Raw genomic sequence first — 25322 nt, 5'->3', positions numbered from 1 at the left:
TAAAACTCAATGCTCAGCCCATACACACACCAAGTGGGCCCCTGAAGTGGATTTCTGCATCAATTACTTATTTCTGTAAACCCTAGTAACTAGTTTAGTATAAGTAGGACTTTTTACTATTGTATTTACATCTTTGGATTATCTTTCGATCCTTTGATCATGTTTAGGGGGCTGGCCTATCGGCCATGCCTGGACCTTGTTCTTATGTATTTTCAACGGTAGAGTTTCTACACACCATAGATTAAGGTGTGGAGCTCTGCTGTCCCTCATGAATTAATGCAAAGTACTATTGTTTTTCTATTCAATTCAAGCTTATTCCTATTCTAAGATATTCATTCGCACCCAAGAACATGATGAATGTGATGATTATGTGACGCTCATCACCATTCTCACCTATGAACCCATGCCTGACAACCACTTTCGTTCTACATGAAGATGAGATAGAATGAATATCTCTTAGATATCTAATACAGGGGACCGAGTCCGAGATATTAGAATCTTCGTGGTATAAGTTTGAACCCATGGACGGCCATTCCCAAGATCCGAAAAGTCTAAACCTTGTCTGTGGTATTCCGAGTAGGATCTGGGAAGGGATGGCTGTGACGAGCTTCAAACTCGTGAGTGCTGGGCGTAGTGACAAACGCAAAAGGATAGTAAATCCTATTCCAGTATGATCGAGAACCGACAGATGATTAGCCATGCAGTGACAGCGCATTGGACCATTTTCACAGAGAGGATGGGATGTAGCCATTGACAACGGTGATGCCCAACATAAAGCTTGCCATGGAAAGGAGTATGAAGGATTGGATGAAGACAGCAGGAAAGCAGAGGTTCAGGAGGAACAAAAGCATCTCTATACGCTTATCTGAAATTCTCACCAATGAGTTACATAAGATTTACAAGGTGACCATAGCTTGCTTCAAGCCGACAATCTCCGTGGGATCGACCTTTACTCACGTAAGGTTTATTAGTTGGACGACCCAGTGCACTTGCTGGTTAGTTGTACAGAATTGTGACAAAGTGTGATTCACGTTTGAGAGCTCCAAGTTGTTGGCGCCATTGTTGATGATCACAATTTCGTGCACCAAGTTTTTGGTGCCGTTGTCGGGGATTGTTCGAGTTTGGACAACTGACGGTTCATCTTGTTGCTCAGATTAGGTAATTTTATTTTATTTTTAAGCTCTTTTATTTCTTATTTTCGAAAAAAAAAATATTTTTTCTTTTTCATTTTTTCCAAAATAATTTTCGAAAAAATAAAAAAAATTAACAAAATCATAAAACCAAAAATAATTTTGTGTTTCTTGTTTGAATCTTGTGTCACATTATAAGTTTGGTGTCAATTGCATCTTTTTAATTTCATTAAAATCTTCGAAAATCCATGCATTGCATTCTTCATGATCTTCAAGTTGTTCTTGGTAAGTCTTCTTGTTTGATCTTTAAAATTTCTTGTTTTGTGTTTTTTCTTGTTTTTCATATGCATTTTCAATTTGTTAGTGTCGTTACATTAAAAATTTCTAAGTTTGGTGTCTTGCATGTTTTTCTTTTCTTAAAAATTTTCAAAAATAAGTCTTGATGATTTATCTTGATCTTCAAAGTGTTCTTGGTGTTCATCTTGACATTCATAGTGCTCTTGCATGCATCATTTGTTTTGATCCAAAATTTTCATGCATTGAGTCTTTTTTATGTTTTTCTCTTTCTTCATTAAAAATTCAAAAAATAAAAAAAATATCTTTCCCTTTTTCACTCATAAAATTCAAAGATTTGAGTTGACTTTTTCAAAAAATTTTAAAATCTATTTGTTTCTTATGAGTCAAATTAAATTTTCAATTTAAAAATTCTATATTTTTCAAATCTTTTTCAAAAATCAAATCTTTTTCATTTTTCTTTCATAATTTTTGAAAAATTCAAATTGATTTTCAAAAATCCTTTTTCTTATTTTGTTTCATAATTTCAAAATCTTTACTAACAATTAATGTGATTGATTCAATAATTTTAAGTTTATTACTTGCCTATTAAGAAAGGTTCAATCTTTAAATTTTAAACCATATCTTTTTAGTTTCTTGTTAGTCAAGTAATCAACTTTAATTTCCAAAATCAAATCTTTTTAAATTTCTTTTTTTCAAATCTTTTTAGAAATAAGTTTCAATCACATCTTTTTCAAAATCAATTTCAAAATCTTTTCTAACTTCTTTTCTAACTCCTTATCTTTTCAAAAATTGATTTTCAAATCTTTTTCAATTAACTACTTGACTTTTTGTTTGATTTTAAAAGTTTACTATTTTAATCATATCCTTTTCAAAACTACCTAACTAATTCTCTCTCTAATTTTCGAAAATCACCCTCCTCTTTTTCAAAATTTCTTTTCAATTAACTATTCGTTTTAAATTTTAGTTTGATTTAATTTTTCTTTTTAAGTTTTCGAATTCTAACTTTGATTTTAAATTAAAAACAAAAATATTTTATTTTATTTTATTTAATTTTCGAATTATTCTCTCATCTCCCCTGTGCTTGGATTCTTAACTTTTTCTATTCTTATCTTCTTCTACTCACATAAAGGAATCTATATACTGTGACATAGAGGATTCCATATTTTCTTTTCTGTTTTCTTCTTTTTCATATGAGCAGGAACAAGGATAAGAACATTCTTGTTGAGGCTGATCCTGAACCTGAAAGGACTCTGAAGAGGAAGCTAAGGGAAGCCAAAGCACAACTCTATGGAGAAAATCTGACAGAAATTTTCGAAAAAGAAGGAGACATGGCCGAAAATAATAACAATGCAAGGAAGATGCTTGGTGACTTTACTGCACCAAATTCCAACTTACATGGAAGAAGCATCTCAATCCCTGCCATTGGAGTAAACAATTTTGAGCTAAAGCCTCAATTAGTTTCTCTGATGCAATAGAACTGCAAGTTTCATGGACTTCCATCAGAAGATCCTTTTCAGTTCTTAATTGAATTCTTGCATATCTATGATACTGTTAAGACCAATGGGGTTGCTCCTGAGGTCTACAGGCTTATGCTTTTCCCATTTGCTGTAAGAGACAGAGCTAGAATATGGTTGGACTCTCAACCTAAGGATAGCCTGAACTCTTGGGATAAGCTGGTCATGGATTTCTTAGCCAAGTTCTTTCCTCCTCAAAAGCTTAGCAAGCTTAGAGTGGATGTTCAAACCTTCAAACAGAAAGAAGGTGAATCCCTCTATGAAGCTTGGGAGAGATACAAGGAACTGACCAAAAAGTGTTCTTCTGACATGCTTTCAGAATGGACCATCCTGGATATATTCTATGATGGTCTATCTGAATTATCAAAGATGTCATTGGACCATTCTGCAGGTGGATCCGTTCACCTAAAAAAATGCCTGCAGAAGCTCAGGAACTCATTGACATGGCTGCAAATAACCAGTTCATGTACACTTCTGAAAGGAATCCTGTGAATAATGGGACGCCTCAAAGGAAGGGAGTTCTTGAAATTGATACTCTGAATGCCATATTTCAGAACAAAATATTGACTCAGCAAGTCAATATGATTTCTCAGAGTCTGAATGGAATGCAAGCTGCATCCAACAGTACTATAGAGGCATCTTCTGAAGAAGAAGCTTATGATCCTGAGAACCCTGCAATAGCAGAGGTGAATTACATGGGTGAACCCTATGGAAACACCTATAATCCCTCATGGGGAAATCATCCAAATTTCTCATAGAAGGATCAACAAAAGCCTCAACAATGCTTTAATAATGGTGGAAGAAACAGGTTTAGCAATAGCAAGCCTTTTCCATCATCTACTCAGCAACAGACAGAGAATTTTGAGCAGAGTCCATCTAGCTTAGCAAATATAGTCTCTGATCTATCTAAGGCCACTGTGAGTTTCATGAATGAAACAAGGTCTTCCATTAGAAATTTGGAGGCACAAGTGGGCCAGCTGAGCCAAAAACTTGATGTGCGGAAAACGATCCGACACAAAACTCACCAGCAAGTGCACCGGGTCGCATCAAGTAATAATACTTCACGGGAGTGAGGTCGATCCCACAGGGATTGAAGGATTGAGCAATTTTAGTTTAGTGGTTGATTTAGTCAAGCGAATCAAGATTTGGTTGAGTGAATTGTGATTTGCATAAATTGCATGAGAAGTAAAGGGAATGGGTAAATTGCATGAAATTAAAGAGAACTGAAATTTAAAGTGCTGAATCTTAAAGAACAAGAAATTAAATGGCAGAAACTTAGAATTCAAGAAATGTAAATTGCAGAATCTTAAAGTGCAAGAAATGTAAATGGCTTGGATTGTAAAGGGAATTGGGAATTGGATTTGCAGAAATTAAACAAGGAAAAGTAAAATTCAACAAGCAGAGGAGTAGAAGATAACTTGGATTGAACCGGATCTAAAAAACAGAATTGTAAATGAGCATGAAAAGCATTAAACAGAGGATGTAAAATTGGAATTTAGATCTCAGGACCCAAGAGACTAGATAACCAAGTCTAGATCTCAATGCCTTCCTAGATCCAACAAGAACAATTACAAAGGAAATGTAAATTGCAAAGAAAGTAGATGAAGAAGCAACTAACCGAAGCTGAAATTCAATTAAGCAGAGAATTAAACAAGATCCCAAGGTGAGATTGAAACAGATTTCCTTCAATTCTCCAACCCAAGATCCAAGACAATTGTAATTGAAATTGAAAGCAAGAAAACTAAGAGGAAGGAAATTCAATTCTCCTTCCCCGAGACTTAGAAATTAAAATTCACTCAATACCAAAAGCTCTCTGAAAACTCTCTATGAAAACTAAAAGGGAAAGCTCCCTGAAAAACTTAAATCCTATGCTATTTATACACTTTCTTCAAATGGTCTTCAAGCCTTCAATTGGGCCTTTGCTCTTGATGGAATTGGGTTGATAGAGGCCTTGGTTGATTGCTCTTGGAGTTTGGAGAAGAACCGAATTGAACCGGGTTTGGAATCATGAAAGCTTGAGTAAAAGTTTGAGCAAAAGTTTGAGGCAAACTTTTACTCCAACTTTTCACATCAGCCACCCTCTTTTGCTGATACCAACGTTGGGGCAAAAGTTTGGGGTCAAACTTTTGCTCCAACGTTGGCCTCCCCTTGCACACTCATGGCGCCAACGTTTGCCAAAAAGTTAGAGGCAAACGTTGGCGCAAACTTTTGCTCTCCAGGGTGTGTTGTTCATGCGCCAACGTTTGCCAAAAAGTTTGAGGCAAACGTTGGCGCAAACTTTTGCTCTCCAGGGTGTTGATTTGTGATGCCAAAAGTTTGCCAAAAAGTTTGAGGCAAACTTTTTCTCAAGCTTTTTGCCCAAAAGTTTGCACAAAAGTTTGAGGCAAACTTTTGGTCCAGCTTTTTGCTCCCTGGTTCATTTTCACTTATTCCAAAAGTTTGAGCTAAAGTTTGAGGCAAACTTTTGCTCAAACTTTTTGTCCTCTCTTCCTCCTAGCCATTTCTTCTTGCTTCAACCTTTCTCCAAGCTTTCTTCACCTATCATTAATCAACCAAACACATCAAATCTATGCTCAAAATCATGAGATATTCATTCTTTCATAATATGTGACAATTATAGCATAAAACCTCATGAAATTGCATTAATTCATCTATGGTTGATTAAATCAAAGGAAGCATGAAAATCTACCCAATTGGCTTGCTTATGGCTCAAGAAAGTGCATAATTCAATTGAAAACAAAAGAAAAAGGCTAGTGAAACTAGGCTAAGATGACTTGTCATCACAACACCAAACTTAAAGCTTGCTTGTCCCCAAGCAAGAAATGATTTATTGAGAAAAAAGAATGAAATGGAAGAGGATGTTCATGCTAGTAGAGTGTTATTGGTAGTTCATGGGGTTTTATGTGGATATGTAAACACTCACCTCTTATTGACTCTTAAGCCTAGAAAGTCCCCTTCAAGCTTCAAGTAACATACTGCTATGACCTCTCATTATTTCTTTATCCTTGGCTATTATTTTGTTCATAAGCTTTATTTGAGTGTCATGTGTAGCAAGTTCATTTCCTTTTCTTTATACTTGACACATTATTCACTATAGACACTTGGCTCACATTCCTTCTTAGAACATTGATGCCCAGCACCTCTTTGGGCTACTAAATGCCTTGTAGTTAGGTTGCTCTTGATAGTGGACTTTCAGCTGATGATCCCGGGTTAGTTAACCCAAGTCATCAAGTGTTGATGCACTCCAAAGAGCTTAATAATCCAAGCAGATCCTAATACAAAGACACCACATGCATATATTCTAAGGTTCAAGCTATTGGTGTCCAGCTTTGTTTCTTTTTGTTTTTCTTTTGTTCTGCCACTCTTTGGCTATTTCTTTTTCTCCCCCTTTTTTTTCTGTCTTTTTGTTTTTCTGTCTAACCAAGGACTTTTATTTGATTGAGATTCATAGACAGTAGGCCACTTTATACTTAGAAGGAGACATCCTAGTTCTTTTATTCACTAAAGTGAGCTATTATACAATCACACACACACACCACCACTTACTTTTATTGTACTTCTATCTAACAGAGAACTATCTCACTTCACATTCAAACATTTCTTTTATTGAATTGAAAATGCAGGGGACAAAGCATGCGTTTTGTTCAGTGAAAGTAAACACACAAGCACACACATAAACTAGCTTACTTATTCTAAGAGTGATTCTACTTGTATTAGATGAACACTTTAACAAAACACAAGTCAAAACATTTTTCAACAGTAAGAGTTAAGTGTAAATACAACCTATTGGTTTGCAGTTCCTTTGTCCTTCCTTCTGTTGTGCCCTTTTGAGTTATGATGCATAGTGTCTTCAAATGGTGGTGAATTCCCTGCATAATTCTCAAAAGTTGCTTGCTTCTCAAGCCCTTAGATGACCAGTTAGTATGCATGAATTGATTGTGGCTTGTGGATTCAAATTGGTGTGGAAACACCAAACTTAATTTCTTGCCACTTTTCTGGATACAGCAGGTTAACTCTAGGCAAAATTTTGTGTCCTTGCTAAAGGTTATGAAGTTTTAAGACTAAAAAAAAGCAGTTAACTGGTTGAATAATCTGTTTGATTGCTTGGAACTAGCAATGTGCAGGAAGTTAAAATGTGCTTTTGAATGAGGTTTTGGTGGAACACCAAACTTGGAATCCTCCATTCTCCCTTGAGTTGTTTTTGGTGTGCAACACCAAACTTAGCTCCTTGCAATACATATTAATTATTCAACATTTTTATTGAAAAAGCTATGAAAAGAAAACTACCTCAGGTTGGGTTGCCTCCCAACAAGCGCTCTTTTATTGTCACTAGCTTGACATCTTTCAATTCCTTTCAAGAGGGCTATAGGTTCTGGACCTCTTTTTCCTTATCCCATTGTCCTCCCAAATACAGCTTTGCTCTATGACCATTTGCTGTGAATTGATTCTTTGTTGCTTCATCTAGCAGTTCAATACTCCCATAAGGAAAAACCTTTGTTACCTTTGGAAAGCCCCTCTGTTGGAATCTTCCTGTTCTTCCAACCCCTTTTTGTTTTGTTTCTGCGTTTCATCCCTTTTTTTGTTGATCTTTCTTTTATGGCTGTAGACTTACCTTGGGGATTTCTCTCTTCAGTGGCTAATACTCCAATATCCTCTTGGACTTTTTCATCCTTCTGCATAATCTTCTGCCTTGGGATATTGTTGTGAATCACCTTGTCAATTTCCATAGAGTCCCTCCTCCTATTACTATACTGGGTTTCTGGTAATACTTTCAGAGTGACACTCTCATCATGCATCCTGAGAGTTAATTCTCCTTGCTCTATGTCTATGATAGCTCTAGTAGTGGCCAAGAATGGCCTTCCCAGTATAATAGAATCACCATCATCTCCATCTGAATCCAGAACCACAAAATCTGCAGGGTATATGAAATTGTCCACCTTGACCAGAAGGTTTTCAATCATACCCCTGGGGTATACCGTTGACTTATCTACTAGCTCTAGAGATATCTGTACTGGTTTAACTTCCTCTATATGCAACTTTTTTACCAAGGAGGATGGTATTAAGTTGATACTTGCTCCTAGATCGCACATTGCTTTAGTGATGGTTAATTCCCCAATGGTGCAAGGTAGCAAAAAGCTCCCTGGGTCCTCAAGCTTAGGAGGAAGCCCTTTTTGAATCAAGGCTCTGCATTCCTCAGTAAGCAGTATGGTTTCTTTCTCATCCCAACTTCTCTTCTTATTGATAAGCTCCTTCAAAAACTTGGCATACAGAGGCATTTGCTCAAGTGCTTCAGCCAAGGGAATATTGATTTCCAGCTTTTTGAAGATCTCAAGGAACTTATGAAAATGTTGGTCCTTAGTTTCTTTGTTGAACCTCTGGGGATATGGCAGTGGAGGTGTGATGCTCTTTCCTATTTGCTGCTGTCCCTGAGTTACTTCTTTTGAACCGTGTGGTTGGTTGTCCTTCTCTTTGAGTTTCTCAATGCTCTTGTTTGGCATCACAACTTGATCCTTGGTTTCATCTGCCTTTGTTTGCTCCTCATCTTCTATTGGCCTTTTGCTGCTCTCTGCTTGCTTCTTTGTAGTGTCATTATTGCTCATCAATGTTCTCCCACTCCTTAATTGTATTGCCTTGCATTCTTCCTTAGGATTTGGAATTGTGTCACTCGGCAGAGAGCTTGAAGGTCTCTCAATAGAGATCTGCTTGGAGATTTGCCCCCATCTGCCTCTCTAGGCTCTTTATGGAGGCTTCATGGTTCTTGGTTGTCATTTCCTGGTGTTTCAACATTTTATCCATCAATGTCTCCAAGTTAGTGAGTCTTTGAGATTCAGGTGATACTTGAGGTGGGTTATGAGATGTGGGTGGTGGATGGTAGGCATTTTGGTTGGTGGGTTGGTTATTGGATTGGTACTGGTTGGGGTTGGGGTAGTTGTTTTGAGGTTTTCTGTAGGGGTTCTGGTTAGTTTGCTGCTGGTTGTGGTTTTGGTTGCTTCTTGGGTTGTTTTGTTTTCAATTGAATTATGCACTTTCTTGAGTCATAAGCAAGCCAATTGGGTAGATTTTCATGCTTCCTTTGATTTAATCAACCATAGATGAATTAATGCAATTTCATGAGGTTTTATGCTATAATTGTCACATATTATGAAAGAATGAATATCTCATGATTTTGAGCATAGCTTTGATGTGTTTGGTTGGTTAATGATAGGTGAAGAAAGCTTGGAGAAAGGTTGAAGCAAGGAGGAATGGATAGGAGGAAGAGAGGACAAAAAGTTTGAGCAAAAGTTTGCCTCAAACTTTAGCTCAAACTTTTGGAATAAGTGAAAATGAACCAGGGAGCAAAAAGCTGGAGCAAAAAGTTTGAGGCAAACGTTGGCGCAAACTTTTGCTCTCCAGGGTGTTGATTTGTAATGCCAAAAGTTTGCCAAAAAGTTTGAGGCAAACTTTTGCTCAAGCTTTTTGCCCAAAAGTTTGCACAAAAGTTTGAGGCAAACTTTTGCTCCAGCTTTTTGCTCCCTGGTTCATTTTCACTTATTTCAAAAGTTTGAGCTAAAGTTTGAGGCAAACTTTTGCTCAAACTTTTTGTCCTCTCTTTCTCCTCGCCATTCCTCCTTGCTTCAACCTTTCTCCAAGCTTTCTTCACCTATCATTAACCAACCAAACACATCAAAGCTATGTTCAAAATCATGAGATATTCATTCTTTCATAATATGTGACAATTATAGCATAAAACCTCATGAAATTGCATTAATTCATCTATGGTTGATTAAATCAAAGGAAGCATGAAAATCTACCCAATTGGCTTGCTTATGGCTCAAGAAAGTGCATAATTCAATTGAAAACAAAAGAAAAAGGCTAGTGAAATTAGGCTAAGATGACTTGTCATCACAACACCAAACTTAAAGCTTGCTTGTCCCCAAGCAAGAAATGAATTATGCTCAGAGGTTCTTTCAATTAAGACAGATTGAAGAACAACTTGTAAAGTCCTGTGAGTGAAGTGATTAAGTAACAGTGGGGTGAACTCTAAATCGTATGCTCATGCAAGGGCTTCAGTTCTCACTAGTCCTCACATATTGGGAGTCTTAGGTCTTAGGATTTTCATCCAAATGGTATCATGGAGATCTCTTTATATGTAGTCACCTTGAAGCAGCTTATAGTTTCTTTGCTTTGGCCTTGACTCTAAGTGTCATGTCTCAAAGCGGCTCTTTAAATAAGCTTTCAATCAATACTCCTAAACCAGTTGGTTTTAAGGTATTAGGTGTTAAAGCACCCCTAAGGATTTACTTGCTCAAGCCTCTTTCTTTGACACAACTCAACCACAAGCATTTACTAGGCTAACAACTCTTTGAGTCATTGTTTCTTCTTTCTTTTCTGCCTAGTAATTGATGCTCAGAGCCTTGGGCCATGTTCTTTTTTGCTTTTGTATTTTCTTTATTTTCTTTTGTTTTGTTTGCTGCTTCTTGGATCAATAAATTTTTGAGAATCTCCACAATACTTCTTTGAACTTCATGTCCTGCCTATGAGCTCCCATGCAAGTTTTCATAAGCATGCAACCTCAATACATGATCATACAACTAGAACCGCCACTTCTCCTAATCTTTTACTTGCCTCAAAATTGTTTAATTTCTCAATCCTTCTTTTCAAAAAACTTTCATGTGATGCATTTTTGAACATTGAGTGCAAACAAGTTTTGAAGAGAAAAATGTTGTGAATGATCAAGCATCTTGCTTATTGAATTATAGAGAACTATACTATGCAGACAGGCAGGGGTATTATATCACTTTCAATCATAGCAGTGTTTGATGTAAAACAATCACTTAACAATACAACCTTTTGGAGTTCGCTTGCTTTCCTTCTTCTCATCATCATTAGTGCTGGCCTTCCCGTTCATCTTTCATCTCTTTGGTTGATGATGCTTAATCTTCCCAAAAGTTTGTATGGTACTCTGCAGTGATATTGAAAGTTGCTTGTTCCCCAAGCACTTGAAAGAAGAAATGGTTAGCTTGCATGATTTATTTGTGGGCCTTTGAACTTACTTTGGTGTGGGAACACCAAACTTAGTACCTTGCCAATGGTTCTCATGCATCAGATTAACCATGTGTGATAATTTTTTTTTCTCTTTTTTTTTTCTCTTTTTCAAAAGCCATGGAACTGAAAACTACGAAACAGCAAAATAGCTAACTAGTTCATCCAATATGCTTGAAGCCAACATTATGCAGAAAGTGAGAATGTGTTTTATAATGGGATTTTGGTGAAACACCAAACTTAGAATCCTTCATTCTCCTTTATATTGTTTTGGTGTGTAACACCAAACTTAGCTTCTAGCAATATAGATAAAACTAATTAACCTTTTTATTAAAATAGATATGAAAAGATGGTTACCTCCGGTTGGGTTGCCTCCCAACAAGCGCTCTTTTATTGTCACTAGCTTGACATCCTTCATTCTGTGCTTATGGAAGTTGAGGCTTCTGTTGCCTTAGGTTTCCTCCTCTTGCTATGGGCTTCCTTCCCTCTGTTTCTCTTTCTATAGCCTTCTTACTTTCCTCCATGACTCCCTTCTCTTTCAACCCAGTATCCTTTCCATGGCTCTTTGGGTTCAGAGTCCCCTTCTTCTCACCCAATTCAGCAAAGTTTTGAACCAGTTGTTCCATCTGCCTTTCAAGTCTTCTGAGTGAGGCCTCTTGGTTCTTGCTTATCATCTCTTGATGTTTCTTTATTTCTTCCTGCTCTACTGCCATCATTTCTTGAATTTTCATGAACCTCTCCATCAGCATTTCTAGAATATAGATTCTTTGAAAGGTTGAAAGTGGTTGTGGCTGTGTCAATTGTGGTGGTCGATGAAGGTCATTTTGGGCGAATGGTGAGGTAGGACGGGGTTGGAAGTGTGTGTGATTGTTGTTGTGGGGGTGTGTTTTATGTTGATTTTTGAAGCTGGGATTGTTGCAGTTGAAGTCCCTTGGTCTTTGGTTTTGGTTCTCAACCCCCCTCCCATTAGAATGAGTTCTCCAAGGTGGATTGTACACATCATTCTGAGGCCTGTGTTGGAGCACGCTAGAGTGATTGCTTGGAGATTGTAGTTGCTCATAACTTTGTTGCTCATGGTTAATGACCCCAAAACTGTGTTCAGCTTGATTACACCCATATGAGCTTTGAGTCAGGTTGTATGTATGTACTACAGCATGTCTCAACTCAGTGATTTTTCTGGCCATCATGTCTAGTTGTTGTAGAGTCTGCTGATGCATCTGCTTGTTTTGGCTTATGACTGCACGAGCACCTTCAATTTCTTTCTCTTGTGTGAATGAATGCACTTCTGCCTCTGGCTTAACAACTCTCTATGATGGGTTCATCTTGACTAGGAGTTCACTCATCAGTTCTTCCCATCCGATAATGCTTCCTTGTGGAAAAGCATCAAACCATTGGGCAACATCATTCATGGCTATGGATAGTTGCTTCGAACTATGGGTTACATTATCATCCAAGGTGGGGATATTACTCTCATGATTGCTAGAATTTGTTGAGTTCCCCTCCATGATCTGCACAGTCACAAACAATTCAAGTGATGATTGAATATTTTCAAGCTCAGAATGTGATTCAGAAGGTTAGCTGGCACAAAGTATCAAACAGTTGATGGACTTGGGAGATTAGTGGCAGAAATTGCTTCTCTTGTGTAAGCAAGAGCATTGCATAGAGCCAGAAATTTCCAGGAAAACTTCACTTTGTTGCTAAAGCAAAGTTTCAGTTATCTCAGGTAAAAATTCAAACAGTTAGTGGGTTAATTGAAAATTAAAGAATAGAAAAGTAAAAGTGCTTGATCTAGATCTCCACTTCACTTAATCATTGTCAATCTAATCAATCCCCGGCAACGGCGCCAAAAACTTGATGTACAGAAAACAATCCGACACAAAACTCACCGGCAAGTGCATCGGGTCGCATCAAGTAATAATACTTCACGGGAGTGAGGTCGATCCCACAGGGATTGAAGGATTGAGCAATTTTAGTTTAGTGGTTGATTTAGTCAAGCGAATCAAGATTTGGTTGAGAGATTTGTGAATTGCAGAATTTAAATTGCATAGAAAGTAAAGGGAATGGGTAAATTGCATGAAATTAAAGAGAACTGAAATTTAAAGTGCTGAATCTTAAAGAACTAGAAATTAAATGGCAGAAACTTAGAACGCAAGAAATATAAATTGCAGAATCTTAAAGTGCAAGAAATGTAAATGGCTTGAATTGTAAAGGGAATTGGGAATTGGATTTGCAGAAATTAAACAAGGAAAAGTAAAATTGCAACAAACAGAGAAATAGAAGAAGACTTGGATTGAATCGGATCTAAAAACAGAATTATAAATGAGCATGAAAAGCGTTAAACAGAGAAAGTAAAATGAGAATTCAGATCTCAGGACTCAAGAGACTAGATAACCAAGTCTAGATCTCAATGCCTTCCTAGATCCAACAAGAGTAATTGCAAAGGAAATGTAAATTGCAGAGAAAGTAGATGAGAGAGCAAGTAACAAAAACTGAAATTCAATTAAGCAGAAAATTAAACAAGATCCCAAGGTAAGATTGAAACAGAAGTTCTTCAATTCTCCACCCAAGATCCGAAGCAAGAAAATTAAAGAGTGCTGGGTAAGAACAAGGAAGAAGAGAGATCAATTCTTCTCCCCAATTCTCTTGAATTAAAACAACAATGCTAGAATGTAAAAGTGAGCTCTCTACAAAACTACCCAATCAAAATCGAAAAGAAAGCTCTCCGAAAACTTAAATCCTATGCTATTTATACACTTTCTTCAAATGGTCTTCAAGCCTTCAATTGGGCCTTTGCTTTTGATGGAATTGGGTTGATAGAGGCCTTGGTTGATTGCTCTTGGAGTTTGGAGAAGAACCGAATTGAACCGGGTTTGGAATCATGAAAGCTTGAGTAAAAGTTTGAGTAAAAGTTTGAGGCAAACTTTTACTCAAACTTTTCACATCAGCCACCCTCTTTTGCTGATACCAACGTTTGGGCAAAAGTTTGGGGTCAAACTTTTGCTCCAACGTTGGCCTCCCCTTGCACACTCATGGCGCCAACGTTTGCCAAAAAGTTAGAGGCAAACGTTGGCGCAAACTTTTGCTCTCCAGGGTGTGTTGTTCATGCGCCAACTTTTGCCAAAAAGTTTGAGGCAAACGTTGGCGCAAACTTTTGCTCTCCAGGGTGTTGATTTGTGATGCCAAAAGTTTGCCAAAAAGTTTGCACAAAAGTTTGAGGCAAACTTTTGCTCTAGCTTTTTGCTCCCTGGTTCATTTTCACTTATTCCAAAAGTTTGAGCTAAAGTTTGAGGCAAACTTTTGCTCAAACTTTTTGTCCTCTCTTCCTCCTAGCCATTCCTCCTTGCTTCAACCTTTCTCCAAGCTTTCTTCACCTATCATTAACCAACCAAACACATCAAAGCTATGCTCAAAATCATGAGATATTCATTCTTTCATAATATGTGACAATTATAGCATAAAACCTCATGAAATTGCATTAATTCATCTATGGTTGATTAAATCAAAGGAAGCATGAAAATCTACCCAATTGGCTTGCTTATGGCTCAAGAAAGTGCATAATTCAATTGAAAGCAAAAGAAAAAGGCTAGTGAAATTAGGCTAAGATGACTTGTCATCACCAGCTGAGTAAAAGAGTCACTGAAACCCCTCCTAGTACTCTCCCAAGCAATACAGAAGAGAATCCAAAGAGAGAGTGCAAGGCCATTGATTTAACCATCATGGCCGAACCTATAAGGGAGGGAGAGGACGTGAATCCTAGTGAGGAAGACCTCCTGGGACGTTCAGTGACCAATAAAGAGTTTCCCTTTGAGGAACCAAAGGAATCTGAGGCTCATCTAGAGACCATAGAGATTCCATTGAACCTCCTTCTGCCCTTCATGAGCTCTGATGAGTATTCTTCTTCTGAAGAAAATAAAGACGTCACTAAAGAGCAAGTTGCTAAGTATCTTGGTGCAATCATGAAGCTGAATGCTAAATTATTTGGTAATGAGACTTGGGAAGATGAACCTCCCTTGCTCACCAATGAACTAAATGCATTGGATAGGCAGAAATTACCTCAAAAGAAACAGGATCCTGGTAAATTCCTAATTCCCTGTAACATAGGCACCATGACCTTTGAGAAGGCTCTATGTGACCTGGGATCAGGAATAAACTTAATGCCACTCTCTGTAATGGAAAAACTTGGGATCTTTGAGGTGCAAGCTGCCAGAATCTCATTAGAGATAGCAGACAAATCAAGAAAACAGGCTTATGGACTAGTAGAGGACGTGCTAGTAAAGGTTGAAGGCCTTTACATCCCTGCTGATTTCATAATCCTAGACACTGGGAAGGAAGAGGATGAATCTATCATCCTTGGAAGACCCTTCCTAGCCACAGCAAGAGCTGTGATTGATGTGGACAGAGGAGAGTTGGTCCTTCAACTGAATGAGGACAACCTTGTGTTTAAAACTCAAGGATCTCCTTCTGTAACCATGGAGAGGAAGCATGAAAAGCTTCTCTCACTACAGAGTCAACCAAAGCCCCCACAGTCAAACTCTAAGTTTGGTGTTGAACCCCAACATTCAAACTCTAAGTTTGGTGTTGGGAGGTTCCAACCTTGCTCTGATTATCTGTGAGGCTCCATGAGAGCTCACTGTCAAGCTATTGACATTAAAGAAGCGCTTGTTGGGAGGCAACCCAATGTTATTTAATCATATCTATTTTATTTTCTTTTTTTTATTTCATATTTTATTAGGTTGATGATCATGTGGAGTCACAAAAACTACTGAAAAATAAAAAACAGAATGAAAAACAGCATTAAAAATAGCACACCCTGGAGGAGGAGCATTCTGGCATTTAAACGCCAGAAACAAGCATCTGTCTGGCATTTAACACCAGAAACAAGCACCAAGCTGGCATTTAACGCCAAAAATAAGCATCTACCTGGCGTTAAACGCCAGAAACAGGCTACATTTGGGCGTTTAATGCCAGAAACAAGCAGCAGTCTGGCGTTAAATGCCAGGATTGCACAGTAAGGGCGTTTTACATGCCTAATTGGAGCAGGGATGTTAAGTCCTTGGCCCCACTAGATATGTGGACCCCACAGGATCCCCACCTACCTTCTTCTCTCCTCTTCACACTTTTTCATAACTCTCTTCCCCAAATACCCTTCACTAATCACCTCACTCACTCTTCCCCATCATCTCTTCACCACTCACATCCATCCCCTCTTCCCCAAAAACCCCACCTACCTTCAAATTCAAACTATTTTCCCTCCCAAACCCAACCTTAATGGCCGAAGCCTAACCCTTCCCCCACTCCTATATAAAGCCCTCATTCCTTCTTCATTTTCACACAACACAACCCTCTCTTCTTCCCCTTGGCTGAAACCACCTTTCTCTCCCTCTCCTCCATTTATATTCTTCTTCTTCTTTTTTCTTTCTTCTTTTGCTCGGGGATGAGCAAACATTTTAAGTTTAGTGTGGTAAAAGCATTGCTTTTTATTTTTCCATAACCATTAATGGCACCTAAGGTCAGAGAAACCTCTAGAAAGAGGAAAGGGAAGGCAATTGCTTCCACCTTTGAGTCATGGAAGATGGAGAGATTCATTTCAAAGGTCCATCAAGACCACTTCTATGAAGTTGTGGCCAAGAAGAAAGTGATCCCTGAGGTTCCTTTCAAGCTCAAAAAGAATGAGTATCCGGAGATCCGACATGAGATCCGAAGAAGGGGTTGGGAAGTTCTCACCAACCCCATTCAACAAGTCAGGATCTTAATGGTTCAAGAGTTCTATGCAAATGCATGGATCACTAGGAACCATGATCAAAGTGTGAACCCGAATCCAAAGCATTGGCTTACCATGGTTCGGGGGAAATACTTAGATTTCAGTCCGGAAAATGTAAGGCTGGCGTTCAACTTGCCAATGATGGAAGAGAACGCATACCCCTACACTAGAAGGGTCAATTTTGATCAAAGGTTGGACCAAGTCCTCATGGACATATGTGTAGAAGGAGCTTAATGGAAAGTTGACTTAAGAGGCAAGCCAGTTCAATTGAGAAGACTGGACCTTAAGCCTGTAGCTAGAGGATGGTTGGAGTTTATTCAACGCTCAATCATTCCTACTAGCAACCAGTCTGAAGTTACTATAGACCGGGCCATCATGATCCATAGTATCATGATTGGGGAGGAAGTGGAAGTTCATGAGATTATACCTCAAGAACTCTACAAGGTGGCTGACAAGTCCTCTACTTTGGCAAGGTTAGCCTTTCCTCACCTCATTTTCCACCTCTGCAATTCGGCTGGAATTGACATAGAGGGAAACACCCTCATTGAAGAGGACAAGCCCATCACTAAGAAAAGGATGGAGCAAACAAGAGATCATGGACCTCAACAAGAGCATGAGGAAATTTCCCACCATGAAATCCCTGAGATACCTCAAGGGATGCACTTCCCTCCGCAAAACTATTGGGAGCAAATCAACACCTCCCTAGGAGAATTAAGTTCCAACATGGGACAACTAAGGATGGAACACCAAGAGCATTCAATCATCCTCCATGAGATTATAGAAGATCAAAGAGCTATGAGGGAGGAGCAACAAAGACAAGGAAGAGACATAGAGGAGCTCAAGAGCACCATTGGTTCTTCAAGAAGAGGAAGACGCCACCCTCACTAAGGTGGACCCATTCCTTAATCTCCTTGTTCTTATTTTTCTCTGTTTTTCATTTACTATGCTTTATGTTTATTTATGTTTGTGTCTTTATTATATGATCATTAGTATTTAAGTGTCTATGCCTTAAAGTTATGAATGTCCTATGAATCCATCACCTCTCTTAAATGAAAAATGTTTTAATTACAAAAGAACAAGAAGTACATGGTTTCGAATTCATCCTTAAAACTAGTTTAATTATTTTAATGTGGTAACAATACTTTTTGTTTTCTGAATGAATGCTTGAACAGTGCAATGTCTTTTGAAATTGTGGTTTATGAATGTTAAATATGTTGGCTCTTGAAAGAATGGTGAAAAAGGAGAAATGTTATTGATAATCTGAAAAATCAAAAAATTGATTCTTGAAGCAAGAAAAAGCAGTGAATACAAAAGCTTGCAAAAAAAAAGAGAAAAGAAAAATGGCGAAAAAAAAGAGAAGAAAGAAAAAGAAAAAGCAAGCAGAAAAAGCTAAAAGCTCTTTAAACCAAAAGGCAAGAGCAAAAAGCCAATAGCCCTTAAAACCAAAAGGCAAGGGTAAATAAAAAGGATCCAAGGCTTTGAGCATCAGTGGATAGGAGGGCCTAAAGGAATAAAATCCTGGCCTAAGCGGCTGAACCAAGCTGTCCCTAACCATGTACTTGTGGCGTGAAGGTGTCAAGTGAAAACTTAAGACTGAGCGGTTAAATTCAAGGTCCAAAGCAAAAAAAAAAGAGTGTGCTTAAGAACCCTGGACACCTCTAATTGGGAACTTTAGCAAAGCTGAGTCACAATCTGAAAAGGTTCACCCAGTTATGTGTTTGTGGCATTTATGTATCCGGTGGTAATACTGGAAAACAAAGTGCTTAGGGCCACGGCCAAGACTCATAAAGTAGCTGTGTTCAAGAATCAACATACTAAACTAGGAGAATCAATAACACTATCTAAATTCTAAGTTCCAATAGATGCCAATCATTCTGAACTTCAATGGATAAAGTGAGATGCCAAAACTATTCAAGAGGCAAAAAGCTACAAGTCCCGCTCATCTGATTAGAGCTAAGTTTCATTGATATTTTGGAATTTATAGTATATTCTCTTCTTTTTATTCTATTTTATTTTCAGTTGCTTGGGGACAAGCAACAATTAAAGTTTGGCGTTGTGATGAGCGGATAATTTATACGCTTTTGGCATTGTTTTTACATAGTTTTTAGTATGATTTAGCTAGTTTTTAGTATATTTTTATTAGTTTTTAAATAAAATTCACATTTCCGGACTTTACTATGAGTTTGTGTGTTTTTCTGTGATTTCAGGTAATTTCTGGCTGAAATTGAGGGACTTGAGCAAAAATTAGATTCAGAGGTTGAAGAAGGACTGCAGATGCTGTTGGATTCTGATCTCCCTGCACTCAAAGTAGATTTTCTGGAGCTACAGAACTCCAAATGGCACGATCTCAATTGCGTTGGAAAGTAGACATCCAGAGCTTTCCAGCAATATATAATAGTCTATACTTTGCCCGAGTTTAGACGACGCAAACTGGTGTTCAACGCCAGTTCCATGCTGTATTCTGGAGTTAAACGCCAGAAACAGGTTGCAAAGTGGAGTTAAACGCCAGAAACAAGTTACAAACTGGCGTTCAACTCCAAAAGAAGCCTCTACATGTGTAAAGCTCAATGCTCAGCCCATGCACACACCAAGTGGGCCCCTGAAGTGGATTTCTGCATCAATTACTCATTTCTGTAAACCCTAGTAGCTAGTTTAGTGTAAGTAGGACTTTTTACTATTGTATTTACATCTTTGGATTATCTTTCGATCCTTTGATCATGTTTAGGGGGCTGGCCTCTCGGCCATGCCTGGACCTTGTTCTTATGTATTTTCAACGGTAGAGTTTCTACACACCATAGATTAAGGTGTGGAGCTCTGCTGTCCCTCATGAATTAATGCAAAGTACTATTATTTTTCTATTCAATTCAAGCTTATTCCTATTCTAAGATATTCATTCGCACCCAAGAACATGATGAATGTGATGATTATGTGACGCTCATCACCATTCTCACCTATGAACCTGTGCCTGACAACCATTTTTGTTCTACATGAAGATGAGATAGAATGAATATCTCTTAGATATCTAATACAGGGGACCGGGTCCGAGATATTAGAATCTTTGTGGTATAAGTTAGAACCCATGGACGGCCATTCCCGAGATCCGAAAAGTCTAAACCTTGTCTACGGTATTTCGAGTAGGATCTGGAAAGGGATGGCTGTGACGAGCTTCAAACTCGCGAGTGCTGGGCGTAGTGACAAACGCAAAAGAATAGTAAATCCTATTCCAGTATGATCGAGAACCGACAGATGATTAGCCATGCAGTGACAGCGCATTGGACCATTTTCACAGAGAGGACGGGATGTAGCCATTGACAACGGTGATGCCCAGCATAAAGCTTGTCATGAAAAGGAGTATGAAGGATTGGATGAAGACAGTAGGAAAGCAAAGGTTCAGGAGGAACAAAAGCATCTCTATACGCTTATCTGAAATTCTCACCAATGAGTTACATAAGTATCTCTATCTTTATTTTATGTTTTATTTGTCTTTTAATTATTATAACTCTATAACCATTTGAATCCGCCTGACTGAGATTTACAAGGTGACTATAGCTTGCTTCAAGCTGACAATCTCCGTGGGATCGACCCTTACTCACGTAAGGTTTATTACTTGGACGACCCAGTGCACTTGCTGGTTAGTTGTGCGGAATTTGGACAAAGTGTGATTCACGTTTGAGAGCTCCAAGTTATTGGCGCCATTGTTGATGATCACAATTTCGTGCACCAGCTTTATAGGGGGGCCTCGATCATGTTGATCGACGTGTCCAACATCTAGAATCCAATCCCAAAAATGGCTAGGGCACGTGGCCGAGTTTTCTCGGAGAGGTTGTCTCCAAAGGCGTAGCTGAAGTCTTTAGCGAAGCCAATTGTCAAAAGAGCTATGGTGATGGTAACAGCACCGACAAGGATGAAAGAACAATGGCACCCAAGTTTACAGGTGCATCGGTTGTTGTAGTAACTGAGGATGGGATGGAGAACAAAGCTAGAAACGGGGATACTATAGTGTGAATACTAGTGAGTGACCCATACGATGCACGAGGATCGCACTAGGATCGCATGGGGAATGCTCATACAAAAATTTACAAAATACATTATATATATAAATAGCATAATTTCATAATCGAATTAAATTATATTTTAAATACTACAATAAGTGATTTAATAACTACCTTTAAAAAAATTTTATTTGAAATAAATGAATTAGCTAAAACCTGGGGACACTACGGGATGGGTAGTTTATCTAGGGCGGATGCCTCCTAAAGAGTAACGGAGGTGTGCGAAGGTAGGCTCAAGCTACACCACACAACAATCGGGCGCTTACTTGTTGAAAGTGAAACCACTCTTGTTGATAAGCAAAGGTGCTTAGAGAAGAAGATAAGAGAGGTAAAATTTGAGGAGTGAGCTGAAAAGAGGTTGTTGTGTGGAAGGTAAAGGGTCAATCTATAAAGAGAAAATGGAGGAAGAGAAGGTATCAAAATATAAAAGAAGAAGAATTAGGATTAAGGGTGGTGGAAAGAGAGAGAAATTGGTAACTGGTAACGGAGATTATTGCAAAATGTTTGGAAATAAGAAAGAAAAATAATAAAAGTCAACACATGGTTGAGAAAGAGAGTCTTCGAACTTTCGAGGGATGGAGGATACGAAATAAGAAAGAAAAATAATGAAAGATAACACAGGGTTGAAAGAGAGGGCTTTCAAACTTTTGAGGGATGAAGGATGGAAATTATTTTGTAGTTTCGTAGACTTCGTCTCCCCCGAGCATTCACAATTCCTTAGAAGGAAGCATAGGTCATAAAGCAGCTTTCCAATTACAATTACCTTCATAACCTAAAATTAAAAGAAAGTGGCGTAGGGGTGGCAAGCGGGGAAGCTCGCCCCGCCTCGCCTAATGAGGCGGTCCTAAAATCTCACCCTGCCCCGCCTAACTGCGGGCTAGCAGGCTAAGCCCACCAAATCTCTTTTTTTTACTATTAACTATTAAATAATATATATAATTTTACAATTATTTTAATAAATTTATAATTACTAAAGACATAAAAAAATTATAATTTTTATATTCACAAACATTAAAGTCTTTTTAATTATAAATATCTAATAAACATAATTATAAACCAAGTTTTTATCCAAAACAAAATTATAAATATTGTCCCCAAAGCAAATAAACATAATCCAAAACATAATTATAAATATTGTCCCCAAAACAAAATAAACGTAATCTAAAACACTCAATTTTCATCTTCATTCTCTTGTAAGTTGGGTTAGGGGAAGTTGGGTTTTGGCAAAAAATTTGCAAAAATATCCCCTTGCCAAAATAAACACTAAACCCGGCGGGGAAGCCCACCCCACCCCGCCAAAGCCCTCTAAAGCCCGTTGTTTAAGTGGTGCGGGTTAGGCGGGCTTTTGTTATTTGGCGGTCCAAATTTTTAACCCGGTCTGCCTTTTTGGCGAGTTACACGGGCTGGCCCAGCGGGTTGAGGCCCGTCTGCCACCCCTAAAGTGGCGTTCTTCTTCCAAACTTAGAGTTACGCTAATGAGCAATCAATAACACTCCTTTTCCAGCGGGTTGCGCCTTCCTCCACCACGTGCAGAGTCGGTTGCATGCTTTTGTCACCGTGAATGAGAGCGTAACCTCGAATCTCCTAAAGAACGCGGCGAAGTAATCCAGCACGCTTCCCACTGCCGTGAAGAATGAGAAGAACGTGTATGCTAGTTTGATCTTCCGTTGGTCGTTGGTGGTAAGGTCATCAAGGAAGGCTGTGCAGCGGGCGTCGATCAAGTTGATCGACGTGTCCAACATCCAAAATCTGATCCAAAAAATATCTATGGCGTGTGGCTGAGTTTTCTCTGAGAGGTTGTCTCCAAAGGCGTAGCTAATGTTTGTGGCGAAGCCAATCGTCAAAAGAGCTATGGTGACGGCAACGACACTGGCAAGGATGAAAGGACGGTGTCGCCCAAGTTTACAAGTGCATCAGTTGTTGTAGTAACTGAGGATGGGATGGAGAACAGAGCTAGAAACAGAGATACTATAGTGTGAATACTAGTGAGTGACCCGTGCGATACATGAAGATTGCACTAGGATCGCACGAAGAATGCTCATACAAAAATTTACAAAATACATTATATATAAATAACATAATTATATAATCGAATTAAATTATATTTTAAGTACTATAATAAGTGATTTAAGAACCATCCTTAAAAAAATTTTATTTGGAATAACTGAATTAGCTAACAACCGGAGGACACTACGGGATGGGTAGTTTATCTGGGGTGGATGCCTCCTAAAGGGTAACGGGTGTGTGCAAAGGTAGGATCAAGCTACACCACACTACAACCGAGCGCTTACTTGTTGAAAGTGAAATCAATCTTGTTGAGAAGCAAAGGTGCTTAGAGAAGAAGATAAGAGGGGTAAAATTTGTGGAGTGAGTAGAGAAATGGTTATTATGTGGAAGTTAAAGGTTTAATCTTTGGAGAGAAAATAGAGGAAGAGAAGGTATTAGAATACAAAAGAAGAAGAATTAGGGTTGGAAGTGGTGGAAAGAGAGACAAAGTGAAAACTGGTAATAGACATTATTGCAAAATGCTTGGAAATAAGAAAGAAAAATAATGAAAGACACCATAGGGTTGAGAGAGAGATATTTCAAACTTTCGAGGGATGGAGGATGGGAAATAAGAAAGAAAATAATGAAATACAACACGGGGTTGAGAGAGAGCTTTCAAACTTTCGAGGGATGGAGAATGGAAATTACTTTGTAGTTTCAGAGACTTCGTCCTCCCCCCCCCCTCCCCGAGATTTCACAATTCTTTAGAAGGAAGCATAGGTCTTAAAGCAGCTTTCCAGTTACAATTATCTTCATAACCTAAAATGAAAATAAAGTGGCTTTCTTCTTTCAAACTTAGTGTTAGGCTAACGAGCATTCAATAACACTCCTCTCAGCGGGTTGCGCGTTCCTCCCCCACGTGCAGAACCGGTCGCATGCTTTTATCACTGGTGCGTAATTTTTGGATCCACAAACTAACCAGCAAGTGCACCAAGTCATACCAAGTAATACCTCAGGTGAGTGAGGGTCGATCCCACGAGGATTCATGGACTAAGGAACAATGGTCGAATGATTCCTTAGTCAGGCAAGTAGAAAGTGATGTTTTAGGGTTCAAAAAGCATTAAATAGTAGTTTAGAGAGTAGAAAACGCAAACAGTGGAATTGGTGTGAAATCTATTAGAGAAAACAGTTAAGGTTTTGGAGATGTTTACTTTTATGGATTACATTTTCTTACCAACTATTTTAATCATGTGAGATTCATTTCATGGCAAACTGTCAGTGACTAAACCCTAATATCTTAGTGATTTAGTCTCCTCTAACCTATTTAATCGCAAATGTCTTGGTCACTTAATTTCAATTAGAGGGTTCAGTTCAATTATACTTTATGGCCACAAAAATCCTAATTACCCAAAGCTAAGAGGATTATATGTCACGTATCCCGATTAGTTTAAGTAATTAACGATTTAGGAGGAATTTACTTTCAAGCTGTTGTTCAGGTGATATATCTCTTCTAAAAATCACAAGAACGCAAATAGAATCATGATTATTCTTCCGATCTACCCAGATTCATAAAATGAAGAATGAAAGTAATCCTTGAAACTGAATCATTACATTAATTAAAATAGAATAGTAATAGTCTCAATCCATAGAAATAAAGAGAGCTCCTAACCTTAACAAATGAGGTTTAGTGGGTCATGCTTAAGAGAGAAAACTAGGGTTCTGAAAAGTGTGAAAGTGCAGAAGTGAGATGATTCTCCTGAAGGGTGAATCGTTTCCTTTTAATATCTAACCTAATTTGATTTGAAACTAAAATAAAATTATAAATTCTAAACCTAAAAGATTGTGTTTGCAAATAAAAATAGCTAAAATAACAGATAAAATAATGATTAAAAGCTAAATCCAACTAAAGATGCTCCATGAGTGAGGTTGTGGTCCGGATTGCCTAGCGCTAAACGCCAGCTTTGGCTTTTAGCACCCTTGAGGGCAGAAACTCCTTTTGCGTGCTGAGTTGCTGGCGCTAAACGCCAAGCTGGCGTTTAGTGCCCTAGGGAACAACTCCAATTTTTATCTTTTCTTGCACAAAACTCTGCCAAATTTCTCCGAACTTCACCTGATATAATTAAAACACCAAAACAACTCAATGTAACATCCAAGGAGGATTTTAATAGTAAAGTATACTTAAAATCAATAAATTTTAACTTAAAATAGACAAAAAATAAGGGAAAGATACTCACACATCACAACACCAAACTTGAATTGTTGCTTGTCCTCAAGCAACTAAAAACAATATAGGATTGAGAAGAGAAATGCCTAAGACTCGAGTGTTCATTTAAGCTCAAGTCCAATCACTGAGTGGGGATAATGACACTATAATTCTAAATAGGTTTGGCATCTCATTATCCCTTGAAGCTCAGAACTATTGACATCCTTTAGAGCTAGAACTCGGATGATATTATGGACTCTCTTTCTCTTGAAGCTCTGATTGATCCTTGAACACAGCTTTTTCTTTTCTTTTTCTTTGGTGCTTTGCACTTGGAGCCTAGCTGTGACTCTAAGTATG

General features: G+C 38.2%; 1 non-coding gene across 1 annotated transcript; it reads right to left on the bottom strand.

Moving 5' to 3' along the window:
* Positions 1–3148: 3148 nt before the first annotated feature.
* LOC112746709 (small nucleolar RNA R71) lies at positions 3149–3256 on the bottom strand. The gene has a single exon (XR_003174578.1). It is a non-coding gene; the product is annotated as a small nucleolar RNA R71 (small nucleolar RNA).
* Positions 3257–25322: the final 22066 nt, after the last annotated feature.

This window comes from Arachis hypogaea, chromosome 14 (assembly GCF_003086295.3).
Source record: "Arachis hypogaea cultivar Tifrunner chromosome 14, arahy.Tifrunner.gnm2.J5K5, whole genome shotgun sequence".
NCBI classification, from domain to species: Eukaryota; Viridiplantae; Streptophyta; class Magnoliopsida; order Fabales; family Fabaceae; genus Arachis; species Arachis hypogaea.
This window is presented reverse-complemented; position numbering and strand designations above follow the sequence as displayed.